The sequence below is a fragment of the Trachypithecus francoisi genome, unplaced genomic scaffold, assembly GCF_009764315.1.
Source record: "Trachypithecus francoisi isolate TF-2019V2 unplaced genomic scaffold, Tfra_2.0 Lachesis_group0, whole genome shotgun sequence".
Lineage (NCBI taxonomy): Eukaryota > Metazoa > Chordata > Mammalia > Primates > Cercopithecidae > Trachypithecus > Trachypithecus francoisi.
In genome coordinates, this window is record NW_022681453.1 from 111,637,296 (window position 1) to 111,665,074 (window position 27,779).

A 27,779-nucleotide genomic window follows, 5' to 3' on the forward strand; every position below is an offset into this window, starting at 1 on the left:
TAAATATAAATGACAGAGCTGGGTACTGAACTTAAGAAATATGATTTTGGAACCTACTACTATAAAACAAAACCCAATTATCAGGACATGTAAGATCTAACTTCCAAAATTAGTAACATCAAAATTACTGGGTATGTTAAGAATATTTGTGTTTATAGGTTTAAGAACTTATTCTTTCTACCACAGATTTAATACTTACACTTATAAGATATACTACATATTTGTTTGCATTAGTAAGTGGTATAATAATAATAATTTATACTTTTTGATGACTCTGCATCTGAAGATCGTCAGTGAAAATGATGGAAGATGCCGGGTGCAATAGCTCACACCTGTAATGCCAGGACTTTGGGAAGTCCAGGCGGGCAGATCACATGTGGTCAAGAGTTCAAGACCAGCATGGCCAACATGGTGAAACCCCATCCCTACTAAAAATACAAAAATTAGCTGGGACTGGTGGTACATGCCTGTAATCCCAGCTATTCACAAGGCTGAGGCAGGAGAATCGCTTGAATCCCGGAGGCTGAGGTTGTAATGAGCTGAGATCGTGCCACTGCACTCCAGCCTGGACAACAAAATGAGACTCGTCTCAAAAGAAAAAAAAGATGATAGAAGATAATAGTTCATTGGAATACATCTAAGTGATATGAAGTCATACCTTCTGGATCTCAAAAATAAATGTATAACCTCATGGCTTTTTAATGGCACTTTAGTGTAAGTGTAGGAATTAATAAGTCCTGTTAAATAGGTGTCTTTATGAAAAATATTGAATTAAGTCTGGAGCATCTGTCTCCTTGAGTACTTGTCTGAGTGGCACTAGTTTGTGATTACAAAACTTGGAATGGTAGATTATTGACATATAGTCTAGTTTTGTTCACTCTTTGGAAGTTTTGGATGAAAGCGAGAGTATTGGAGAACAAAGAATGTATTAAAGGTAAGGTAGATTTATGAGGATAAGGTTTTAACTGAAGAAGAGAGGCGGAAGAGTTTATCAGGAAAGTAAATTTACATATAGCTAGGAAGGAAATGCATAAAAAGAAAGTAGGTAACAAGAAAATAGTTTTGTTAGTTTATTTTTGTTATACCAATTTTGACACGTCAGCTGGAAGTACTCTGTGTTCTCATTAACCTCTATTCCCTTGCTGCTGTTTCCAAATTCTCCAGATGGCCTGTGTCTAAGAAATGCTTCTTATAGTGTAAGTTTGGAGAAAAGGGCCTGTTGTAGTTCCTTTGTAGATATTGTTCAGTTTGAAAAAGAAGCCCTAAGAAAATCCTGCTTGATGTTTTAAAATAGCTACAGACTTTCTTCAGCTACCACAATAAAGGGAATGTTTTATTTAATTGATATTATAAAATATGATAATTATATTTATCACTGTTTAAGATGCATGGCATATCAATAAAATGATTTTTTATCTTATTTAAGAAAGCTTTACTTATTTCACCAGTATTACAGGGACTTTTGCATTTTTATCAATGAAAAAGAATATATATAATACAGAAAGTATTGAGTATGGATTCCTGGTCTGAAATTTTGTCTTTTTTCCCTGTAAAATATTTTCCATTTATCACTTAGGTTGGCTTAATGTAGAGAGGAAACATTTAGACATTAGCAGTTGCCTATGTTAATCTGGTCATTCTGTAACAGCAGCCACAATCAGTTTCATAAAGTTCACTCTTTCAGTGATTATGCTGTTGAGACGCAGAACAATGATATTTATTCTGTTGTGCTTTTAAGGTTTATATCTGAAGTCAGAAACGATTTTCTCAGCCTATGTTATCATACTGACAGGTTGCCAACTTCTCAAGCTGCAGAAGACATTTTAAAGAAACATTTATTTTTCATTCATTCATTCAACGTGCACTGAACTACTAAAACACTAAGTGTCCATTATATGCCAAGTACTGCTTGAAGCACCAGAGATGTAGAAAAAATTAAGATGTAGTATCTACCTTCAAGGAACTTCCAGACCAGTAATCGGAAGTAGACTTGGCTACCAAAAAAAAAAAAAAAAAAAGCGTTAATATAGAGTCACCTGGTCCTCTGTTAGTTATTAGTGTAGGGCAAAACAAAGGATAAAAAGCAAAGTTCTTAGCTTTATCTATGGGGTCAGAAAATTCTTTATAGACATGACACTTTGTGTTTTAATGTAAGAGACAGCCTAGCAGGGAGAGGGTGGGTACATTGAAGAACAACCTGAGGAGCTAGCATTCTAGGGAGAGGAATTAGGATGGCCACAGGTAAACCAGTTGACACAGTTAGAGAAATGTAAGCCACCTCGCATGGCCAGAATGTAAGGTATGAGAGGAATCATGACAAAAACTATGTCTGGAGAGGTAGGCAGGTCGCAGGTCATGGTGAGCATTGTATACTAAGCTAAGGTGTCTAGATTTGTTGTAAGAAACAATGAAAGATTGTTTACACAGAAATATAATAAACATTTTGGCAGTCCAGAAAACAATCCTTATAACACTTTGGGAACAATGGAAAGCGTATATGTGAAGGTCAAATTACTACACATCTTGGGTACTTGAGATAGCCTGTTTCTTTCTGTCTTCCATGTTGCAACTCAATATTTGCCTTTTTTTTTTCTGAGATAGAGTTTCACTCTTGTTGCCCAGACTGGAGTGCAGTGATGCGATCTGGGCTCACTGCAACCTCTGCCTCTGCCTCCCGGGTTCAACCGATTTTCCTGCCTCAGCCTCCTGAGTAGCTGGGATTACAGGCATGCACCACCAAGTCCAGCTAATTTTGTATTTTTAGTAGATATGGGGTTTCTCCATGTTGGTCAGGATGGTCTCAAACTCTCGACCTCAGGTGATCCGCCCACCTGGGCCTCCCAAAGTGCTGGGATTACAGGCCTGAGGCACTGTGCTCGGCCAGCATTTGCCTTTTAACAAAGTATCTGACCATGCTTTGGCTGTGGCTTTCTGGACACTTCCTTCTTAAAGAGATGTGTATTTCTTATACAAGGAAATTTTTTTTGGCTTTTCAGATTAGTTACATATTTAGCAATTTTTTGAGGACTTTCTAAGTTATTACTCTATGTAGAATGAGAACATTTCAATGTGTTAAGTTGTATATTTTAAACTTGAAGTTGCTGGTCTTTTTTAAACATAGATTTGTGTTTTTTTTAAATAAAGTGGCATTTTATTTTCATTATGTTAAAAATCTTAATTTTGATGATGGTAAATATCTTAATTAATTGAATGAAAATTTGTAGCCTTAAGTTTTCTTCTCCCAATGACCCGCTCCACAGGCAATGACTTTAATTTTTTGCATCCCCTCTTGGCTTTCAAATACAATACATATTGTTAAATGATGTGTTTTTACTGTTTTTTCTTATTAATTTTTGATTTGTATGTTAAAATTATTTATTAACTCACTGCTATCATGGCTGAGGATTTATTTCTTTAGCAATAGCAGGATGAATTTTTTTTACCATTTCAATTTCAGAAAAGTCAGTTTTCACATGATAACTGCAAATGTAGGCAGTCTTTAAATCTAAATTGTTTACTATAAAAACATTTTTCTACATTCCTTTCTGTATCGATACATAGGTATCCTTTACATATTTATTCTTTTATATATAAATATAGATCTACAGATTTATGTATATCTATATATATTCATACATAAAATATAAGGAAATCATAAAATATATTCAGACACATCAGAACCCAGGAAAATGTCTACTGCCTAGCTGTCATTTTGGTTCCTTGCCTCATCTTTTTCCCTAATGGGATCCATTTTTTCCTAGATCCTATGTCTTCATCCGATGAACTGATTGATTAGCTAATTAATATTCCCTTGCTTCCTTGGGGGCATATCGTTCATATAGAGAGATATAAATATAGAGAGATATATAAATGATACGCTCCAAGGAAGCAAGGGAATCTCTGTATAGAGAAAGATACAGATATTTCTATGGATCTATATATATTTAGATATCTCTATATATCTCTATATATCATATTCAGATATATCTATATATATATTGTACAGATATAGCATATCTATATTTATGATATATGATATATCAAGAGATATATATATATGGGATATTCCAAAATGTTTATTCAGATTACCCATTTATTAGGGTCTTTTTTTTTTTCAGTTTATCCATTTATCAGGTCTTTTTTTTTTTTTTTTCATAAACTTACTTCTTCTTGCATCCATGTTCCAACTTTAGTCCCAACTGGTGACTTCTAGTCTGCTGCCCAGCTGTCATTTTAGTTCCTTGCCTTATCTTATTCCCTGATGGGATCCATTATTTCCTAGATCCCATGTCTTCATTTGATGAATTGATTGACTAGTTAATTAATATTCCCTTGCTTCCTTGGAACATATTGTTCAGTAAATATGTTTAAGAAGGTATATGGGAGGACATTTTCCTGGGTTCTTATGTGTCTGAATATATTTTATGATTTTATATTTTTTTCCCCTCACAGCTTCAGTAGCTTTTAGACTCATCAGGCTGGTGAGAAATATGATGCCAGACTGAATCTTTGTGATGCATTATTCTCTGAAACTCTTTAGCTCCTCTCATTTTTTCTGGTTTTCTGAATAATAATGGTATGCCTTGATGTGTGGTGTGAAATTCCAAGCTGAGTACTTAAGAAGTTCTTGGATAGTTTTTTCTGTTATTTCTTTGGTAATGTCCTTCACTTTCTATTTTCTATATTTTCCAAAACTTTATTTAGCTAGTTATTAGACCTTCTGAATGAATTCTCTAGGTCTCTAATGCTTCTTATCTTTTCTTTTCTTTCATGTGTTTTATTTTTCCTATGAGATATACTCCCAGAGATATAAAATCATAAGGCTGTATAGTATAAAACAATAATGAAATAAGTATTTTTGTACTAATCACCCAGAATAAGAAATGGAATGTTACAGATAACTTAGAAGCTCTTGATGTTCCACTTAAGAGTTATGTGCACTCTGGGTTAAAGAAATTTGCTTCTCTTCTTGGTCTGAGTGTCTTTTCCTTTTTTTTTTTTTGAGTAGTTATTGTATTGGAAATATATATATCATCCTCCTTTGCTGTGCTAATATGCTTTATTACTTTTCTAATATTAAACAAAATTGTATTTATGAAATAAATCCAACATGGAATTTTTTATATGTTCTTTGGTTTAGTAAATATTTTCCATAAGATCCTTGCTCCAATAGTCATGGGTGAGATGTTAATAAATATCCTTTCTCATACTGTGTTTGTTTAAGTTTGAAAACAAATTAAGATATGCTTTTTCTTCACCTATTTCCTGAGAGTGTTAATGTAATTTAATGTAGTGTCTTTGTACTGTATCAACTTAGTTAAGTTGGAACTATGTTTCTCAGAACTCCCTTCCCTTTCTGGTTCCGGCTCTAGGGGCAACAGGGAATAAGGGATTTATTACAGGAATTAGAAAAGGCCAGCTAAGTAATTTGGAGGACTGAGTATAAAATGAAAATGTGAAAGGATGAACTATGAGAAAAATATGTGGACGTTAAAGGATAACATGGAGTAGCAGCCAGTCTCCTCTGAAGGCTGGAGTAGGGTACAAGACATCATTGCAATTTGCACATACTTTTGTTGATTCACTTGCTCATCTTATTGGGCCCTCAGCTTGTCTAGGTTTTTCGGGCCATCCTTCTTCAGATTCTCTGACTCCTGAGCTAGATACTTGTTGCTAAGGAGACTCGTTTCTTCTGCAGGAGATTGGAGGTGTTGAGAGATAGAGATTTCTGAGTATTCTTGTATCTCTCAGTTTGTCCAAGTGAATTCCAATTGATCCTTACTCTCCTCTACTTCATGTGTATGTTATTTCCTAATTACTACCTGTGCTAATTTAGTGACTTGAGGCCCACCTCAAGATGCAGGGGTATATTGAGGATGCTACAGCTTTTCATAGACCTTAAAAGATATTTTTCTACAATCACATAAGGTCTGACTCCAGGGTCTGCTCCTTGGGCTTGCAGTCAGTGCATCATCACACTGGGCCACAGACTTAGAATGATGCCCATGCCCTGTGGTTGATATTTTAAAACCTTTAAGAGTTTTATCTTTAATTTTCTGTCATGTAAGCAAAATCTGATGGGATAATGCAGCCTAGGACGGGTACTTGGGGCCTTGACTCAAATGTTGTCCTGCACTCCGGGAAGTACTTCTAGCCACTGCCCAGCAACTACTGCTGTCCTCTAGACTCAGCAGACCCTCGTGCATAAAGGTGGGGAGACTTTGAGTTAGATACATGCACCTCAGGCATCAAGGCATGGGCCTGCTCTGTGACTGTTGAGGTCTGCACTCACAAGTATTCCCATGCTCAGGGCAGTGTGACCTTAAACAGCAAATAAAAACATCATGACAAATAAAAAAAGAGACTGGGGAAAAAAAGGAGAAAATTTTGTTCTTTCTTGTCATGCAATAAGCCCTGTATTTTCATTTTATACTGAGTCCTCCAAATTACTTAGCTGGTCTTGTCTAATTTCTGTAATAAATCCCTTATTCCCTGTTGCTCCTAATTGTTCTTGTTCTCTGATTAAAACCTGTCTGGTGGCTGGGTGCAGTGGCTCACGCCTATAATATCAGGGCTTTGGGAGGCCAAGGCGAGTGGATCACCTGTGTCAGGAGTTTGAGACCAGTTTGGTCAACATGGCAAAATCCTGTCTCTACTAAAAATACAAAAATTAGCTGGGCGTGGTGGTGCGTGCCTGTAATCCCAGCTACTCAGGAGATTGAGGCAGAAGAATCCCTTGAACCTAGGAGGTGGAGGTTACAGTGAGCTGAGATTGTGCCACTGCATTCCAGCCTGGGAGACAGAGCAAGACTCTGTCTCAAAACAAAACAAAACAAAACAAACAAAAAACCTGTGTGGTATAATGAGGAGTAAACTGTTTCTTGAATGTTGATAGAACTCACTTGTAATATATTTGGGCATGTATCTTCATTGTAGGAAGGTATTTAGCTGATTATGGTATTTTATTATGATTATTTGGAATTTTAATTTCTTTTCAAGTTAAGAATTGGCAAATTGTATTTTTCTAAAGATTTATTAACTTCATCTAACTTCTCAGATGTGTTGGTACAAACTTGTTCTTGAAATTTTCCTAACTGATTAATCTTTGTGGCATCTATAATTGTGTTCCCTTTGTCTTTTCTGGTTTTGCTTAATTTTCCAATGGCTTATCTATCTATTGGTCTTCTCAAAGAGCCAGTTTCTATCATTTCTGACCTCTATATTATGTTTTTTTTATTTCTCTGAATTATGTTCTTATGTTTGTCTCTTTGAGTTTATTCTATTGCTGTTTGTTTTATTTTGTTAATTTGTAAATTTATTAACTTTGAATGGTTTTAAACTACTGGTTAAGAATATAAGGCTTAGATTTAACTTTAAATACAAATTTTTAATCAAAATTGTTTGAGTAATTTACATAAAATTACGTATAAAATTTGGTATGTCTTGACAAATACATACACCAACGTAACCATTACCATAATCACGATATAGAATATTTCTATCACCCCAAACAATCTCTTCTGTTTTAGATTCCTATCTAAGGGATCTGGGGAATCATGCCCTATAAACCATAAATTCTTATCTGATGAGTATTATTTAACCCTATATCTTGTGACTTACTTTCCAACCTGACTCTGGCGTAACATTACAAGACAAGAAAGAAAACCCAAATATTTTACCCCAAGACAAGTTTTGTTTCCCTATCGTGAAATGGCCCTGCAAAGCTGTCCTTTGTGAGGGGAAATTTGCATCTGTAAAGAATCTCTGTTAACATAGCTAGATCTTTTTCTTCATGGCCCTCTCAATCCTAAAGAGATTAACTAAAAGCCTATCACCTTTTAAAGATCTAAATAGGAAACATTTGTCATCTATTATCTCTAAGCAGGGCCACTGTAAGACTTCAAAGGAACCTTGGTTTCCACAATATTTTATCTTAACCTGAACATTTCCTTTCTATTAATCCCAGGTCCTTAAACAAACTCAACCAATTGTCAACCAGAAAATGTTTAAATTAACCTATAGCTGGAGGCACCCACCCCCTGCACCCAGCATTAAGTTGTCGAGTTTTTCTGGACCGAGGCAATGTATTCCTTAAATGTCCAACTTTTCTGGACCAAACCAGTGTATTCCAAACCATGTGCCATTGGGAACATGTACTCAGGAACTCCTGAGGACTGTGTCATGGGCCATGGTCACTCGTATTTGCCTCAGAATAAATCTCTTCAAAGATTTTTACAGAGTTTGCCTCTTTTCATTGACAATATCTAATAAACAACTTCAGCAGCAAAGTTCCAGAATACAAAACCACTGTATAAAAAGCAGTAGCATTTCTGTACACCAACAACGTCCAAGCTGGGAACCAAATCAAAAATGCACTCCCGTTCACAATGGCCACAAAAACAATAAAAGACCTAGGAATACAGCTAACAAGGGAAATGAAAGATCTCTACAACAACAATTACCAAACACTACTCAAATAAATCACAGATTACACAAACAAATTAAAAAAAAAAAAATCCCTGTTCATGGATAGGAAGAATCGATATTGTTAAAATGATCATAGTGCCCAAGACAATTTACAGATTCAGTGCTATTCCTATCAAACTACTAATCACATTCTTCACCGAATTAGAAAAAAAAAAAAAAAACTATTTTAAATTTCATATGGAACCAAAAAAGAGCCCAAATAGCCAAAAGCGATTATAAACGAAATAACAAAACTAGAGACATCACATTACCTGACTTCAAACAATTCTGCAAGGCTAGAGTAACCAAAACAGTATGGTACTGGTACAAAAACAGACAAATACACAAATGGAACAGAATAGAGAGCCCAGAACTAATGCTGCACAGCTACAATCATCTGATCTTCCACAAAGTTGACCAAAACTAACACTGCGGAAAGGGCTCCCTATTCAGTGGTGCTGGAATAACTGGCTAGTCATATGCAGAACACTGAAATATAAATAAATCAATTCAAGATGAATTAAAGTCTTAAATGTTTGTATAAAAGCAAAATCTGTAACATAAGCCAAGAAGTAGCATTCTGGACATAGGCACTGGCAAGAAGATTTTATAACAAAGATGCCAAAAGAAATTGTGACAAAAACAAAAATTGACAAATGGGACTTAATAGAATTAAAGACTTACACTGAATAAAAGAAACTATCAACAGAGTATACAGAAAACGTACAGAATGAGAGAAAATATTTGTAAACTATGCATCCAACAAAGGTCTAATATAATCTGTAAATAAATTAACAAGCAAAAAGCAATTCCATTAAAATGTGGATAAAGGACATGAAGTGACACTTTTCAAAATACGACATATACATGGCCAGCAAGCATATGAAAAAAATTCTCAATATCACTAATTATTAGAGAAACGCAATCAAAACCATAATGAGACACCATCTCACACCACTCAGAATGGTTATTACTAAAAAGTAAAAAAAAAAATAGATGCTGGCAAGGTTGCAGAGAAAAGGAAATGTTTATACACTACTGGTGAGAATGTAAGTTTATTCAGTCATTAGGGAAAGCAGTGTGGCAATTTCTCAAAGAACTTAAAACAGAATTGCCATTTGACCCAGCAAGCGTATTATTGGATATATACCCAAAGGATGCAAATAGTTCTACCAAAAAGACATATGCACTCACATATTCATCACTATATTCACAAGAGTAAAGAATTGGAATCAACTTGATGCCTACCAACAGTCGATTGGATAAAGAAAATGTGGTACATATGTACCATGGAATACTACACAGTACAAGAACAAGAACAAAGAACAAGTTCATGTCTTTTGCAGCAATATGTATGGAGCTGGAGGACTTTATTCTAAGCAAACTAACACAGGAACAGAAAACCAAGTACCACATGTTCTCATCTATAAGTGGGAACTATACATAAAGAATACATGTATACAAAGAAGGAAACAACATCCACTGGGGCCTATCAGAGGGTGTAGAACAGGAGGAGGAAGAGGGTTGGAAAACTACCTATTGGGTGATATGTTTATTGCCTAGGTAATTAAGTAATCTATACACCAAATGCCCATGGCACACAATTTACGCCTATAACCAACACGCACATCTACCCCTAAACTTTATTTTTTAAAGATGTTAAAAAATATCTTATTTTTTAAAATAACATGTTTTTAACAGTTAGTTTTAAAAAGTTAATAAGTTAAACAAGTTTTAAAAATATTTTCAGTTATTTTTAAAAGCTTTTTTAAGTTTTTTTAATTAAAAAAAGAAAAATAAAGTAAAATTCTCAAGAAGTATAATTATAGAAATGCTCAAATATAATCATACAAGAGAATGAAATGATGCATCACATTTTCTAAAACATCTAAAGAATATTACTACCACAGCTTAGAGTCGCTACTTTGAAAAGATAGTTTTTGGAATGTACCATGTGTATTTGCAAAGAAAATATATATATTTTCTACATGTTGTATATGATGTACTAAATGTTTCCTTTAAATCTAATTTGTTAATTTTGCTATTCAAATGGCATTATCAATGTGTCACAATGGTGGTATTACTGCCATCATTTCTCAAATATGTAAAAGTATTTTAGTGGTCACAGAAATGTGGAGGGTATTATTGTCATTTCCTTAGTGGAGTCCTGAGTGGTAAACATTCTTGCATTTGCTAAGAGAGTGGCCAACAATCAATAAGTGTACTATATGTTGCACAACTGAACATACATACTAGCTTTCTTTTACCTGCACAAATCACTTTGCCAGTCTTTTATAATACACTGAGCTTTCCAAGCACACAATTACCACAAAGACTAAGGAAATATAAAGTCAACTCTGGGGAGGCAGAGCAGAGAGTCAAAGACAGCTTGAGTCCTTGGTGAAATCACTCAGCAGTGAATCAAATGATTCAGAAGTTGCTCTCATTTGTATTGAGGGAGGAGACCACCCCTCATATCATCTTATGCCCAATTTCCGCCTCCAAAGAAATAAGAAGTAAAAACTAAAAGGCAGAAATGAAATCCACAGGCAGACAGCCCGGCGCTGCACCCTGGGCCTGGTAGTTAAACATCGACCCCTAACCTAATTGGTTATGTTATCTATAGATTACAGACACTGTATAGAAATGCACTGTGAAAATCCCTATCTTGTTCTGATCTAATTACCGGTGCATACAGCCCCCAGTCACATACCCGCTGCTTGCTCAATCGACCCTCTCACACTCACACCCTTAGAGTTGTGAGCCCTTAAAAAGGACAGGAATTGCCCAATTGGGGAGCTCAGCTCTTGAGACAGAAGTCTTGCCGATGTCCCCTACCAAATAAATCCCTTCCTTCTTTAACTCGGTGTCTGAGGAGTTTTGTATGAGTCTTGTCCTGCTACAGTATATCTGGTTATGTGCATTAATACATTCCCTTAGTGGTCAAGCTTTTTTTTTTTTTTTTAATATTTGTAGTTAGAAGCAACCTAAAATTTAGACCTAATAATTTTTATTGTGTTAGCCAGGCAAGGCTGTATGCACCTGTAATCTCAACTATGCAGAGGCTGAGGTGGAGGATCAATTGAGCTCCAGTGATTGAGGCTGCAGTAAGCTGTGATTGTTGCATTACAATACAGCCTGGGCAACAGAGTAAGACTCTGCCTCAAAAATATATATAAACTATGTCGGCAGGGCACGGTGGCTCACGCCTGTAATCCTAGCACTTTGGGAGGCCAAGCTGGGCAGATCATGAGGTCAGGAGCTAGAGACCATCCTGGTTAACAAGGGGAAACCCTGTCTCTACCAAAAGTGCAAAAAAATTAGCTAGGCTTGGTGGTGGGCACCTGTAGTCCCAGTTACTCAGGAGACTGAGGCAGGAGAATGACGTGAACCTGGAAGGCAGAACTTGCAGTGAGCAGAGATCACGCCACTGCACTCCAGCCTGGGCCACAGAGCGAGACTCCGTCTCAAAATAAATAAATAAATTAAAAAAAATAAAAATAAAAATAAATAAATAAGAAAATATATTTATAAGATAAAATAAAGTGACAGTAACTTAAAAGAGTAATAATAGCCATATTGAGGATGTCTGCTCTTATTACTCTTATTCTTTATTTTAATTGTATATTTATTGGAGGGCTTCATCCCTCAGAAACAGCAAAAAAATGAAATAGAAGATTAGAAATAAAGAATAACTGTCTACAAGGTCTTAAAAACCTTTAAAAAATCCCAATAGAAGTATAAGTGAGCTTAGTAAAGCTGCAAAATAAAATCAGAATATAAGTAAATTGTTTCCATAAAATATAAAAATTTGGAAATTAAAATTTAAAAAAATATTTATTGTGATTATCTGTATTGTGTTATTATTAGCATGAATGAGCCTCTCCATTATATAATCTACTAGTAATATATAAAATATATTATTAATAATTTACATTTGTTGTTAGTCTAGCCCTTTAATAAATTTTCTAATAGATCAAAGTATAATCATTTTTAATTTTCCAATTGTATGATTATTTGTATACACATAATTATTTACCAATTTCTAAAACTGTATACTTGGAGTGAGTATTGAATTTATTAAATACTTGATGAGCATTGAGATTATAATAGTTTATTTTTTAAAAGGCCTTTTAAAAGGCCTTTTTCTAATTTAAAAACTATCTGTGAATTCTAGTACTAGGTCTTACATGGTCAGGTTGATGGATCTTTTAATATATTATGTATTTCAGTTAATATGTTTTCTTTGCTATTTTTGAAATCTATTTTAATCAGAGTCACAAATGACTTTTTTCTGTTATGTTTTTAATATTTTGTAATGGATTAAGTCAATTTTTGTTCTTCTATGCTATAGAAAAATTTAAATAGAACCTAAGTTTTTAAAATTACCAGGAGTATTATATTCTTTTATAATTTATAAAAGTACCTTTATGTCCCTCATGATTTTACTATGGTTTAGTTCTTTACTTCATTTAATTTTCTCATGTTGTTCTAATTATATTTGCCAAAGTTTTATGTATATTATTTTTTATTTTATTTTAAAATTCTGTGCTTAAATGTACTTACTAATTCTGGTTTTTGTTCACACTTTTTGAAAACTCCTTAACTTCTGCCGGTATTTCATTATTTCTGAAATATAGTTTATATTAAGTACACAATTTGGTTTAACATCCTTCTTTATTAAGCTATTTGTTATTTTGGATTATTTTTGATGCGTCTCATTTGTTTTCTTTTTTTGCTATTATATATGACATTGCAATAAATATTATTATAAATGCTTTTGTTAATTTCTCTTATTACTTCCTAACCATAAATTCCTATAAAAAATGATTAGGTTGAATTGTTTCTCTCTCTCTATTTTTCTCTCTTTCTCATTCCAGTTTTACAATGCATTTTCAAATTAATTGCTTACTAAAAGTTTGCACAATATCCATTAGTATGCATTCATGTTTGGTTTTGGCGCTTATGAAAATAGATAAAGGTAATTGACCTTTTTCTAACTACTGCTCTTATTTAAAGTATAAATAGGACTGGGTAGCCCAATAGCTTTCTTTTTCAGTCTAAAAAATTGATTTGTTAAAATCTCAAATATTTTTAGTTTTAGAATTCCTTTAATGAGGAGAAAAATCTTAGATATGAAAATAGTAAATGTTGGTGCTATCCACAGATTAAATAATTTAATGAATTGAATTTATTAAATACTTGATGAGTATTGAGATTGTAATTAATCTTTGATTTAATATTAGATTATAAACTTTCAGCTCTAGCTTTTATGTAAAATCATACTTTCACTTTATTACATAAAGAGAGAAAAGGAAATTTATCTATAGTTGGTAATGCTTTCCTTGAGATGAATATATATGGAGAGAAGCAGAAGGCAGGTCTCTGTACATTTAATTACCTTTCCCTTATAACTTCTAGCTTCAATTTCTTTTCTTGTAAAATTCTCTGTAATCTCCAAGGACACTTTAAAGATAGAAAAGTTTATTTCAAAATGATTTAGAATTAAAAAATAAAAACAACTCTTCTGGCCCACCCCGATTTAGGCCCAGTTTTATGTGTTGGAAAGGTTGTTTAGAGTGAGGGAATGTACTTTCATGATATGAAATCCTCAATTGTTTATATTTGTATAGACTAAGGAAAGAGCAAAGCATGAGCCATTGGCTTTGGATTTAAAAATATTTCAGCTCAAATTTGTCTGCTACTTTTTAATTTAGTGACATTGAGAAAACTTACTAATATTCCTAAATTTCAGGAAGATTTAGTAAAAGTGAATGTGTATATGTGTGTGTGTGTGTGTACGTATGTATATATATAAGAACTTACTTCCAAAGTGTTATTACTTATGTAAATAGGTTTTCTCTGTTAAATTGGTGTGTGTGTGTGCATACAAATGTGTGTGGTGCATGTTTGTTCATACATACAATTTAATAGATTTGGAAGCATAGGCATATAGAGTAGCCACTTTTTCTGAAGGAGAGAAGTTATTTCTTTTTATTTATTTATTTTTCTTTTTGAGACAGAATCTCACTCTGTTGTCCCAGCTGGAGTGCAGTGGCATGATCTCGGCTCACTGCAACATCCACCTCCCAGGTTCAAGCAATTCTCCTGCCTCAGCCTCCCAAGTAGCTGAGATTATAGACATGCACCACCACTCCTGGCTAATTTTGTGTATTTGGTATGGATGGAGTTTCACCATGTTAGCCAGGCTGATTTAGAACTCCTGACCTCAGGTAATCTGCCTGCCTCAGCCTCCCAAAGTGCTGGATACGAGTGAGCCACTGCACCAGGCCTCTGAAAGAGAGAGGTTATTGATAGAGAACTTGAATTTAAATTTCAGATCCATCATCCATTAGCTACATGACCTTGAATAGATTACTTAATTGTTCTTTTGTTTTATTTACCACCTATTTGCTCTCTCTACTCCAGCCAGGTGATGAAATTATTTGATCAAAACTGATTTGTATTCCTGGAGCAGATTCTTTATCTCTTTCCCATGTTTTGTTATACCCTAGCTAACCATCTCATTATGCACATTGCTTTGATAAGGAAAAGGATGTCAAAGAGCAAACTCCTTTCTTTGTCAGTCAGTGTAATTATTAAACATACACTATATGTTTCTTATATTTCTTACTTCTATCTATGAATATCGCTATAACAACAATATGAAGTTCAAAAAATTATGTAGTGATCCTCTTAGAACATTCATCAAACTATTTCTGTGAAGCACTGTGTGAAACAATCCCTAAGAGACATCTGTATTGAATCAAGAACTCCCTGGAGCTATCAATATTTTTTTGTTTTGTTTCAGTAGTTTTTGTTTGTCTTTTTTTCTTTCTCCTTCTCATAATCTTTACTTGGGAAAAATTACATTGAATTCACAGTCAGGCTTATTCTGCTCTTCCCAACACAATAGTAGAAATGAAGTAATATGTACAGCAGCATATTGTCAATTCACAGTTACAGTAATGCTTATGAATATGGTATTTAGATGCCTGACAGATGTTTGCCTGTGTAATTTTTTAGAATTATATTTTCAATGCTTTTTATTGTGATGTCTCTTAACAGGAAGCATAGATCTAAAAACTTAGCTTTGAATAATTTTTCTACTAAAAACCTGTGAGAAACTGATAATGTCATTGTTATTTCTATTATTACTAAGTATATGTGGTTCTGATATTAGATGTCTTCAAGAGAGTTAATCACTCTTTATTACCCTCTAAAGATGAGTTATTTGTACTCCTCTTCTACCAACCTCCACTTGATATATAATTTTTTCTTCTTTCTTCAATAAATTTTATATTCAAACTGTATTATTTACTTCCATGTTGTTGTTTATTACTTATGTAAAGATATTTTTACTGTTCAATTGATAATATTTTTCTTTAACTGTGAAGAAGTATTTGAGTATATCAGGTTGGAATTGACCACATCATATTTTCTCATTAAAATTACTAAATATGTGTGTGACACAATTTCCAGGAAGAAATTAAAATTGTTAACTAAAAATTGAGTTACATTTGTCACTGAAAGAGTCAGAAGCCAGGATAAATTCTGTTGTCTATAAATATAACTTCCTTGTTGAATATAATGAATGTCTTTACCATAAACATCATTAGTTATTAAATTCTATAAATAGCACACTGCATATATGTCATTACAACCCATACACTGAAAAGACATTTGTATATTTTTTGCTATAAATTTTAAACGTTATTTATCATATAAATAATATAGGAATCTTAATATACTTTCAAACATCTATGATTTAAAAGTGCCAAAATTCAATATAAAAGGTCTACATTTTAAGTCTTAATATGTAAAAAAAAAAAAGAAGACTATGTCACTGGAAATTATAATTGTTAATTATTCCATTGGGAGGTTGATTTCTTCAACACTTATTTAATTGTAGGACTTTTGTCATGAATAATGGACAGATTAATATGACATTTAATTAATAGTTCATTTATTTGAATATAATCAATACACACTATGGCCTAATATATTAAAGAAATTATGTGTGAAACTATGTATAAAAACAAATCAAACGTTAATTTCCAGAGTCAAGAGTGCATAGATTCTTAAAAAATAAATAAAATGTAAATAAATCATAGCTTCTGGTCTTGCTTTTTAATTTTTTTAATACAACACCTTTTTTTTTATGCCTATGAAGAAGTGAAAATTCAAAATGATTCATTGTATTATTTACCTGAAAATTAATTTTTCCTCTATCCCACTGTTTACAATAATGATTTCTTCTACAAAATCTTCTTTAGGATATATGTTCTCAGGTGGAACAAAATGGCTGATACAACCCTCCAGTGATGATCCCCCACCCCTGCCCCACTAAAATCACCAAACTGGACAACTACTAGTGCAAGAAAATACCCTCATAAGAAATCAGGTCTGCAATCACAGTACCTGACTTTGACATCAGAGCAAGCAAAGAGGCACTGAAGAGCACTGGAAAAATAGGCTTGAATTTCCTGCACTGTCCGTCCCCTCTCTCCCAGCAGTGCCATGTGGCATGGGGAGAGAATCTGTGTGCTTGAGCTAAGGAAGGAGCAGTGATGTGCAAATTTGCATTGGAATTTAGTGCTTCCCTGTCACAATGGAAAGCAATAGAGAACAGAAATTCAGTTGGTGCCACAGAGACAACAATCAGACCAGCGCTAGCCAGAGAGGAATCATCCAGCCCAGCTGTGAGAACCTAAATTTTGGCTAACCCCACCATGGGGGCCTAAAGCAATCTGGGGTCCTAAATAAACTCCAAAAGCAGTCTAGGCCACAGGAACTGCAATTTCTGGGCAAATCCTGGTGCTATGCTTGGCTCAGCACCAGTGGACTTGGGGTACATGTGCCTGAGTAAGACATCAGCTAGGGCAGTCAAGGAAGTGCTTACATCTACCCTCTCTCAACCTCAGGCAGCACAGTTTGGAGCTCCAGAAGAGACTCCTTCCACTTGAGGAAAAAGGAAGGAAATGTAAGGAAGACTTTGCCTTGCAACTTTGATACTAGCTCAGCCACAGCAAAATAAAGCAAAAAAATAGAGGCCTGAAGCCCTCATTTTAGGCCCTAGTTTCCAAATGGCATGTCTAGACCCACTCTGGATGAGAAGGAAAACTACTGCCCTGAAAGGAAAAACCCAGTCCTTGCAGGATTCATCATTTGTTTACTAATGAGCCCTTGGGCCTTGAATAAACAGCAGTGGTAGCCAGGCAGTAGCTGCTATGGGTCTCAGGCAAAGTATCATGCTGGCTTCAGCTGTGATGCAATGCCTTCCCAGCTGTGATGGCCATAGAGCGAGAATCCTTCTGCTTGAGAAAAGCAGAGGGAAGAGTAAAAATGACTTTGTCTTGCAACTTGGCTACCAGCTTAGCAACAGTAAAACGAAAGACCACCAGACCAGACCTCTAAGTCTCCAACTCCAGGATTTACTTCCTGGACAGTATTTCTAGAAGCACATTGGGCCAGAGGGAAACTCTCTGTCCTGAAGGTAGAGACACAGGCCTGGCAGGATTCACCATCAGCTGGTTGCAGAGCCCTTGGGCCTTGAATAAACATTAGCAGTAGCCAGGTGATAGTCACCAGAGACCTTGAGTGAGTCCCAGTGCTGTGTTGGCTTCAGGTCTGACCCACCGCAGTCCCAGTGGTGGTGCCCGTAGGAGTGTTTGCATCACCGCTCTCCCAACTCCAGGCAGCTCAGAATGGAGACAGACTTCATTTGTCTGGGGAAAAGTAAAGGAAGAAAACAAAAGAATCTGTCTGGTAATCCAGGGAATTTTCCCAGATCATACCCAAGATCACCAAGGTACCTCTACAATTCTTCAGGAGTCATAATGTTACTATTATTGGGGAGCCACTAATGCAGACATAGGTGCAGTGACCAAAAACTTAGATTACAATACTCACTCCCCTTGGAATACTTGGAAAACCTTCTCAAGAAGGATAAGTACAAATAAAGCTACACTGTGAAGACTACAATAAATACCTAATTATTATTATTATTATTATTTTTTTGAGACAGAGTTTCACTCTTGTTACCCAGGCTGAAGTGCAATGGCGTGATCTTGGCTCACCACAACCTCTGCCTCCCGGGTTCAAGTAATTCTCCTGCTTCAGCCTCCCAAGAGGCTGGGATTATAGGCATGCACCACCATGCCCAGCTAATTTTCTATTTTTAGTAGAGATGGGGTTTTTCCATGTTGGTCAGACTGGTCTTGAATTCCCGACATTAGGTGATCTGCCTGCCCCAGCCTCCCAAAGTGCTGGGAATATAGGAAAGAGCCACTGCAACCGAACTAAATACCTAATTCTTTGATGCCCAAACATCAACGAACATCCGCAAGCAGCAAGACCACCCAGGAAAACATAACCTCACCAGATGAACTAAATAAAGCACCAGTGAACAATCCCAGAGTGACAGAGATACATGACTTTTCAGAGAGAATACAAAATCTCTGAGAAATCTCATTGAAATCAAAGATAAAATAGAGAAGAAGTTCAGAATCTGATCAGATAAATTTAACAAGACATTGATATAATGTCTAAAAATCAAGCAGAAATTTTAGTGTTGAAAAATTCAACTGACATACTAAAAAATATATCAGAATCTCTCAACAACAGAATTAATCAAGAAGAAAGAATGATGAGCTTGAAGACAAGCTATTTGAAAGTACACAGAGGAGACAAAAAAAGAATAAAAATAATAAAGCATGACTACATGATCTAGAAAACAGTCTCAAAGGGGCAAATCTAAGTATTATTGGCTTTCAAGAGGGGGTAGAGAGAGAGATTGGGTTAAAAAGCTTAAAGAAATAACAACACAGAACATGTCAAAGCTAGAGAAAGCTGTTAATATTAAAGTACAAGAAAGTTATAGAACACCAAGCAGATTTAACTCAAAGAAGACTACCTGAAGACATTTAATAAGAAAATTCTCAAAGGTCAAGGATAAGGAAAAGATTATAAAAGCAACAAGAGAAAAGAAAAAATAAAATAACATGTAAAAGAGCTTCATATGTGTGACAGCAGACTTCTCAATGCACACCTTATAGGCCAGGAGAGAGTGGCATGAAATATTTGAAGGGTTGAAGGAAAAACAAAACAAAACAACTTTTATCCTAGAATAGTACATCCAACAAAATAAAGGCTTTCCCAGATAAACAAAAGTTGAGGGATTTCATCAACACCAGACTTGTTCTACAAGAAATGCTACCAGAAGTTCTTCAGTCTGAAAGAAGAGGGTGTTAATGAGCAATAGGAAATAATCTGAAAGCCCAAAAGTCACTGGTACATAGACAACTAGTGAATACTATAGCATTGTATTTGTGGTGTATACATGACTCATATATTGATTAAGAACACTAAAATATTAACTTATGAAAAAATAACTACAGGATGGGCGAGGTGGCTCATACCTGTAATCCTAGCACTTTGGGAGGAAAAGGTGGGCAGATCATTTGAGATCAGGAGTTCGAGACCAGTCTGGCCAACATGGTAAAATCCCATCTTTACTAAAAATACAAAAAAATTAACCAGGTGTGGTGACTCATACCTGTGTTTCCAGCTACTTTGGAGGCTGATTCAACAGAATCGTTTGAATTCGGGGAGCGGAAGTTGCCATGAGCCAAGATTGCATCACCGCACTCTAGCCTGGGTGACAGAGTCAGACTCTATCTCAAAAAAAAAAAAAAAAAAATTACTACAAAAACTGTTTATGATAAAGACAGTATAACAAGATATAAAAATAAACACCAAAAGGTTAAAAACAGGGAGATAAAGTTCAAGTGTAGAGTTTTTATTAGTTTTCTCTTGCTAGTTTGTTAGTCTGTTTATATAATCACAGTTTAGCTGTAATCAGCTTAAAATAATGGGTTACAAGATGCTATTTGCAAGACTCATGGTAACCTCCAACCCAAAAACCTTGATAGACACACAAAATACAAACAACAGAAAATAAAAACATACTGCCAGAGAAAATTACTTTCATAAAAAAGAAGGCAGGAAAGAAGAAAAACCACAAAACAACCAGAAAACAAGAACAAAATGTTTTATACACGTGTAAAGAACACTAGATGCACAAAGTAGTTTCTTTTCTTTTAATTTTACTTCTCTCTCTTTTTGCTTTGTAATCATGTTTGTCATTTCAGTTCATTTATTTATTTTGAGGGTTTTTTTGGTAATAAGTTTTATAACATATTGTTTATTATGTCATTAGCAATTATAAAATTATACTAACATTTCTAAAAATGGGCTTTTCATTTTTTGATCTTTATTGATTTCTCAATGACTTTTAACACTTATAGCAAATTACCCTTCTTCTCTCAAATTGGTTTATTGTATATAAGAAAATCTCCCTTTTCTGTGACTCAGACCATCCCTGGTCAGTATTATTGGAGTCACAAGCACACCAGTGGAAACTGAAAAATCTAAAATGTTTTAACAAAATGTAATACAGTTCAGCTAACAAATTATGAAAAGAAAGTTTAAAAATTCCGTGTAATTCTTTATATACTCAGGTCAGTCTTAACTTTGTAACTCCCTAAGATTGTCTGAAGACTGTAAATATCTTACTAGTGGCATTAAAGGTGACTGGGTGCAGCACAGCAACATGGCATAAGTATACATATGTAACAAACCTGCACGTTATGCACATGTACCCTAGAACTTAAAGTATAAAAAAAAAAAAAAGTTTACAATATTTTTTCCATTTAGATTTTTATTTTCAACTTAAAAAAAAAAAAGTGACTGCTTTAAATTTGAAAAAAGCAAAAGAACCACCATATAAGAGTTCCAAACTAGATTTTTAACTTTTTTATTTTTATTTCTGCTTGGCTGATATAATGGCACTTATCACTGTGTGACTTATGAAATCAATTACTGGGTAAGAGATTGAAATCTGGGAAATAAGTTCTAGAAAATACTTTAAAATATTCCACACTCTAGGTTTAGGACTTGACTCTCTAGAGTAACATTTCAGCATGTGATTCATAGAAACTATAACTTAACTATACTATACATATGGAACTTGTCATCTTGTTCCTTGTATACTACATGGTAAATTTCTTTCTGTCGTAGCAAGTAGTAAACTTTATTTCTTAAGAATATATTAAAGGAATTGGAATTTTATTTCCCTATAGCTAAATAGTTAAACTGAAGCAAGCTAAAAATGTTTAAGAGCTTTAGTCAAGACAACATATTTCAAATCTCGGATTTACTTTCCCTGATCACAGTTAAACAATGATGGTTTTATAGGAAATACAAAGAATTTCAGCATACACCTGTTTCTTTGGAGTTTATTTTTCATTATTATGTTAAACAACAGTGGTAGAAAACACATTTCAGAAACAAAATGTGTCTTCAAATTATTATTCCCTCTTTATTACTGATTATAGACACAGTGCTTAAAATATGGAAATAAAAATTTAAAGTCTGTGGTATTCATTAATGCATTTTATTTTATAATAATAACTTATTTTAAAAATACTAAAGTTTAAATCTAAATATATTAAGCAAAATAATTTCTAAACTCAAGTGACATAACTTGTCACTCTATTTAAATATGCTCGACATTATTAGTAATATTTTATAAATATTATTTGTGTTAATATATGTTAAGGCCGGGCGCGGTGGCTCAAGCCTGTAATCCCAGCACTTTGGGAGGCCGAGATGGGCGGATCACGAGGTCAGGAGATCGAGACCATCCTGGCTAACACGGTGAAACCCCGTCTCTACTTAAAAAAATACAAAAAACTAGCCGGGCGAGGTGGCGGGCGCCTGTAGTCCCAGCTACTCGGGAGGCTGAGGCAGGAGAATGGCGTAAACCCGGGAGGCGGAGCTTGCAGTGAGCTGAGATCCGGCCACTGCACTCCAGCCCGGGAGACAGAGCGAGACTCCGTCTCAAAAAAAAAAAAAAAAAAAAAAATATATATATATATATATGTTAAAATTTGATTAAATGCAGGTTTCATATGGCCAAGTCAGTTACAATGATTATAATAACTTTACTTGTGATACATTAAAGAGATTTGTGTAATTCATTATAAACATAATTATTTCATTAACAAAATAAAACTTATTGGCCAAAATTTTTAAAAATTATCAAATAACTGGCAAAATCAAGTAAGAACAACTAAAAAATACCTCTTTAGTTTGTGAAACATTTACATATTTATGATTTGTTTTATGCCTGCTGTCAAAAAGCTTTTGAGGTAATATAATTTTAAAATATGCATACACAAGATAACTTAGTCAAATTTTAAAGGTGGAGAAATAATATAAAAGATATAATAGCTTAACTTTATTAATTAAATACTTAATATAATTAGAGTAATTTGATAACAAATGAGATACTGTACCCCTATCTATCCCTGTGGGTTAAGTTATAAAGCTATGGGTAAGTGAATTCATAGCATTTCCAAACCTCTTTTTAAAAGAAATAGAATTTTCTGATATAAATTCCACACTGCCCATTCTGGTTATTTTCTGTCACTGGGTATATTCAAAGTTCAGTGATTAGAAGAATGAAATTCAATAAACTTACAAGCCCCTTCACTTTGAGAGATCATTCAGTCGGGCATAGAGTACCTGAGGTATATATGTTGAATTTATAACCATACATCAACAGAAAGAGGACAGATCTGTTTTTACCATAAAAGAACTGCCTTCTACAGTGTTCTATCCATGTAGGGGACCTGGCAAGGGTAGGAAACAGATGGTTACAGCATAGCTTGAAGAACCACAAACATCTGGACACCAATGGCATCGATGCCAGACAACTTATGGTCACAAATTAAAAATAAGAAAAAAAATCCTTAGGCTCTTTTTGCAACTTGAGGGTTAGCCTGAATCTTTGCTTTTGGAGAAAATGATTTGTACTGGGAACAAAAGAAATGTCTAAGAAGAGAATGAGAAGAGAAGCCACAGACTGGGAGAAAATATTTGCAGTAGACAGATCTAATAAAGGACTGTTATCCAAAATATACAAAGAACTCTTAAAACTCAATTTAAAAAATAATTAAAAAGTAGGCAAAAGACCTGAACAGACATCTCACTAAAGAAGATATAACACTTTGGGAGGCAGATCATCAGGTCAGGAGTTGGAGACCAGCCTGACCAACATGGTGAAACCCAGTCTCTACTAAAAATACAAAATCATTAGCCGGGCATGGTGGCATGCACCTGTAATTCCAGCTGCTCAGGAGGCAAAGGCAGGAAAATTACTTGAATCTGGGAGGCAGAGGTTGTAGTGAGGCAACAGAGCCAGATTCCAGCTCAAAAAAAAGACAAAAAAAAAAAAAAGAAGAAGAAGAAGATATAAAGATGTAAAATAAGCATATGGAAAGATGCCCAACATCACAAGTCATTAGGAAACTGGATATTAAAAGAAGAAGATACCATTATATACCTACTAGAATGGCCCAAATGCAAAAGTGCAACACCAAATGCTTGTTAGGATATAGGGCAACAAGAACTCTCATTCATTGATGGTGGGAATGCAAATGTTACAGCCACTTTGGAAGACCATTTTCCAGTATAAAAACAAAAACAACACAAAAAAAACCTAAATATATTATTGCCATAGGATCTAGTAATCACTTTCCTTAGTATTTACCCAAAGGAGTTGAAAACTTACATTCCATAAAAACCTGAATATGTATTTTTATAGAAGTTTCATTCATAGATATCAAAACTTTGGAGCAGCCAAGATATCCTTTAGTAGGTGAATGGATAAATAAACTGTGGTATACCCAGACAACAGAATATTATTCAGTGCTAAAAATAAATGAGTTCTCAATCCATGAAAAACATGGTGGAAACTTAAATGCATATTACTAAATGAAAGACACCAATCTGGAAAATCATGCACTGTATGATTCCAAGTATATGACATTCTGGAGAAGGCAAAACTATGGAGAAGATAAATGATGAGTAGTTGCTATGGTCAACATCAAGCATCTACTCTAAAGTAAACCATTTACTTAGGGTAATAATAATGTGGCAATGTAGGTTCATTGATTATAGCAAATGTATCACTCTGGTGTGGGATGTTGATAGTGGGAGAGGCTGTACATATGTAGGGGCAAGGGTACAGGGAAACTCTGTACTGTGCACTCAATTTTGCTGTGAAAAAAAAGTAAAGTCTGTCAAACAGAGAAAAAGAACCTTTCTTTTCGAGAGAAAGGCCAACCCATAAAACTCAGAAAAAAACTAAACCCAAGATAGACATAGGTAGCCAGTAATGAGAAAATTTTTGTATCTGTGTTTCAAAGTCAGGTTAGATATAGACACATTCCCGTTGGCATAGGAAATATTGTTTATTCACATCTAATCATGAGACTCCCTAGACTCTTTTAAACTTTTTAGACTATGACCTCCATAAGAAGTACATTTTACCTGAGGGATCCAGTATACACAAACACACACGTACATACACATGCAATTTAAAGAAATTCAACACTTAATGCATGTGATACACTCTGTATTTTCTTTTATTCAATATTATTTAAAAATTTGCTGAATACAATTTAGTTAATTGATTTTTTAATAACTCTAGTTTGCAAAATGTTGCCTGGAAGCCAGTCTCGTACTCTAACAATATTAGAGATTGTTTTATGACCAGTTACACAAATTATTACTGGTCCTTGATATTCTTCAGACACAAGAATGAATAAGGGAAACTTAATTGAGAATCTTCTGTCAGCATGAGGCTTAATGGAGTGAATTCAGTTGAAGCACTAAGGGAGGTCTTGTGGTTGAATTCATACATTACAAACAGGACTTTGAATATACCATCTTCCTTCTCTGGCCAGAAACATGGCTGACAGCTATTGAATCCTAATTTTGAATACTTGTTTTCTAATAATTGATTTGATTAACCAGAAGAGATCCTAATTCAGCCAAGGAAAGCCAAACATCATCTTCTGGACTGTCAGAAAATAATCCCACCCTACACATAGAAAGAGAGAAACCTAAGAAATGGGTTAGGCTATGGCTGTGTGAGAAAAGAGAGAGGGGCAAGAGATACAAGAGTCTGTACAAGATAGATTGGGAAAATGTTATTTTCAGAGAAAGAGAATTTTGACGAGATTCTATCCTGTTTATGAGAGGAGTTAAGAGTAAGAAAAATAGACAAAGAGAAATTTTTATAAAATATTGTTCTGCATTTGAAAAATCAACTACTAGCATTTTCATGAGAAATGAATTTAAATATTTAAATGCTTTCAATCATATCTTGGTTACCAAACTCTTATGTTGTTTTGTTGCTGTTACATTGTTGGTTCTGTTGTTGTTGTTATCATTATTGTTATTTTTAAGATAACTACATGACACAATGAATCTCAAACAAAAATTGCAATTATTAAAATCTAATAGAGTTAATTTTTCCAATGCAGTGTATTAACTGGGATTATCCTTTAACTCTTTTCTAGGTTTGAACTCACATTTTGAGGTTGCTTGATAAAGGAAGGATTTAGAATATTAGTAAGCCTAAATATAGTATGTGTATATATTCAAGGAAGAAAAACACACTTATTATAAATACATTTTAAAATATGAGTTGATTTATTTTTTTCTTTTTAGATATGTAAATCAGAGTACTAAAAACAGTATATATCAGCAAGTGAGTTATATTGAAATCTCCCAAGTTTTCCCTTTGTTGGCTGTTTTAAGTCTAACAATACAGCTGTAATTAAATCTGAGAACCACTCAGTGACTCTTGGAAAACATTAAGGCTCAAATCTTAAAGCAACTCAGCAGATAGCCATGATGGTTTAAATATACTTACTCCAGGCTGACTAACACGGTGAAACCCCGTTACTACTAAAAATACAAAAACAAATCTACTTGGGCGTGGTAGCAGGCACCTGTAGTCCCAGATACTCAGGAGACAGAGGCAGGAGAATGGCGTGAATCCAGGAGGCAGAGCTTGCAGTGAGCCAAGATCATGCCACTGCTCTCCAGCCTGGGCAACAGAGCGAGAATCTGTCTCCAAAAAAAAAAAAAAAAAAAAAAATACTCTAATCTTTTAGAAGTTGATGGCATTATTAGACATATGTTACTATTAACTTCATCTAAAAGTAGACAAGGCAGAATATGGCGATCACTATTCCCTGTAGATTATATTTGACATGATGTACCATAATTTTTTAAATACCTAGTTTTATGTATCTGTGCAGTGAATTGAAAATCTTTATCTTGTCTTTTTAATCTTGTTTATAACACTATTGAATTGAGAAATTGCAGGCACTAAATTCAATATGATTTCTCATCTGTCTTTCAATTTAAAAACAACAACCACAGCAAAAACCAATGTCTGTTTTTTTTTTTTTTTTTTTTTTTAAAGAAGCTTCCCCTCTGAGGACTGTCATTGCAGTCAGATCCTTGGCAGGCACAGAGCCAGCCAACTCCATCTCCACCAGTGCCCACTCTGGTGCCAAGATTGGTACAAGAATGAAACTAGTCTCAGAGAACAGCAGACCCTCCCCCTCCCTGAGTGACCAGCCGTACTTACAGCACACATAGAACACACACAGACTTGTACCCACCAGCACCCTACCACTATGCTAACACTACTACCAGTGTGAACACATGCACTTCTCCCCTTCCACCCCTAGCCATTCTGCCTCCACCATTGTGGTGAACTCTTGCATGGAGGCAGGAACCCTGGCACCTGCTAGTGCCCTGCTGCAGCTGACAAGTGTGCACCCTGCAGCACTGCCACTGTCACTGTTGCTGGGATGTTCAAACGAGGACAGATCCTTCCACTGCACTAAGAAATGCTTTGGCTAACACCAACTATTAGAGTGTAGGGACCAGTGGTCCAATAGCATCTTGCCCCCTTGCCCCCAGTGCCTTGGATTCCTAACCTCGAGGAGCCATATAAAGAAGTCACGACCTGATAGAAGTCCACCAGAGGAAGAGCATGCAGTCTAAAATTGGGAGCTGAGTGTTGGCTCCCTAAAATCTTCTGGAAATGAATCCAACTGGCTAAATTCACCTTATACTACAATTAAGCCCTCAAAGTCATCAAATAAGATAAAAAACTAATCATCTAAAGATCAGGATCTTTAAAGATTGAAGTAACATCAGCCCACAAACGAGAACAAACAAATGTAAGAACTCTGACTGCTCAAAAATTTAGAGTGTCTTCTTTCCTCCAAATGACCATGCCACCTAGGCATCATGGGTTCTGAATCAGGCTGAGATGGCTGAAATTACAGAAATAAAATTTGGAATATGGATGGGAACAAAGATCATTGAGGAGTATATTGAAATCCAAACCAAGGAAGCCTAAGAATCACAATAAAAAA

General features: G+C 34.7%; 1 long non-coding RNA gene across 8 annotated transcripts in view; it reads left to right on the forward strand.

The window, feature by feature from the left end:
* Positions 1-27,779, forward strand: part of LOC117083679 — a 110,688-nt gene that overhangs the window by 27,029 nt on the left and 55,880 nt on the right. For 2 of the 8 annotated variants that reach the window (XR_004437163.1, XR_004437169.1), the window contains exon 3: positions 16,743-18,478. The exons of 3 other annotated variants lie outside the window; for them this stretch is intronic. This is a non-coding gene — a long non-coding RNA (uncharacterized LOC117083679). 3 more of the 8 variants (XR_004437166.1, XR_004437162.1, XR_004437168.1) reach the window with 3 other exon arrangements.